Source organism: Haemaphysalis longicornis, unplaced genomic scaffold, assembly GCF_048455015.1.
Source record: "Haemaphysalis longicornis isolate Haplotype H1 unplaced genomic scaffold, Haemaphysalis longicornis Haplotype H1 scaffold_11, whole genome shotgun sequence".
In the NCBI taxonomy this organism is placed as follows: Eukaryota; Metazoa; Arthropoda; class Arachnida; order Ixodida; family Ixodidae; genus Haemaphysalis; species Haemaphysalis longicornis.
In genome coordinates, this window is record NW_027526214.1 from 25,254,182 (window position 1) to 25,255,388 (window position 1,207).

The following is a 1,207-nucleotide window of genomic DNA, read 5'->3' on the forward strand; positions in this document are numbered from 1 at the left end:
TCACTTCTTTTCCATCTCATAGAATGATGTCACGCTGATGTCCATTTGCTGAGTGGTGCTCCGCGCGCTGCTCCGTCGGCGCGATAAATGAGAACCAATTGAACTATGTTCTTTGGGTCGCAGGTCGCTCATATTTGAGCCAGGGTATTCTGTTGAGTGGAGCAAGCGATCTGTGCAATAAAATTAACTCCGAAAATTGGTGTCAGTGCTCCTTTAAGATTAGAGCAAACGCTAGGGAGCGAGATGCCGCGATAGCTGCTATGGTGGGATGAAAGCCCCTTTTTATCGACTGGATAAATCTTACCCACTTTACAGTCTACCAGGACCACTCCTCATGATAGTGATTGCTGAAAAATATGGCATAATATCACACTAGTTATGGGTTGAGTGTTTTTTAGTATTTTTGCGTTGATTGCATCAGCGCCACTAGGAGATGTAAGCTTTATGAGTCGATTAGTTTAGCAATGCCCGGTTATTAAAACGTGATGTCCGGCATAATATCGTAATCACGCAGATGGAATGATGGTAACTTGCTGTTAGATTCAATAGTGAACATGGAATGAAAAAATGATTTATTTGTTCGGCGGTTTCGTTGTCGGGGATCAGGATGTCGGGGATCAGGATCAGGATCAGTTATGATTATCAAGCGGTGTTTTGGTTGGGAATAGTGACATCTGATAACGACAACATTTTTTCTGTTTTTGTCAGCATAGCCAGCAAAGTCTGAAATAAAGGGACGTTTAGCTTGCATAGCTTGAGCACTGAATGCTTTTTCCGCAGCATGATAGTTGCTCCAACACAAATGGTATTATATAAATTTGCTGAATAAAAAGGATTTTCTTTTTATTGGTGAGTCCTTTGAACGAGGCAGTCAACCATGGGAATGTCTTTTTTCTTTCACAGTAGTGGTGGGCACTTATTTTACGAACAGGTCGTGCAGTTCGTTTTTTGCATAACAACCAATTAGTCCCGCAAAGAGCGCTGTAAAAAATCAGCTAGCACGAAACTACCGAATTCGTCCAGTTCATTGTTTTGAGCGGAATAGTTTCGTCTGTTATGCAATGTTACCGTTTTTTTTTGACGACCGCATTAAGTTGACGAAGGTAGCTACCAACTATCAGTAAATGTTAACTTACACCATGCAAGAACATCATCTTGGAAACGGTGCAAGTATCAGGAGTAAGGATAAGATCGAGAAGTTTGGATA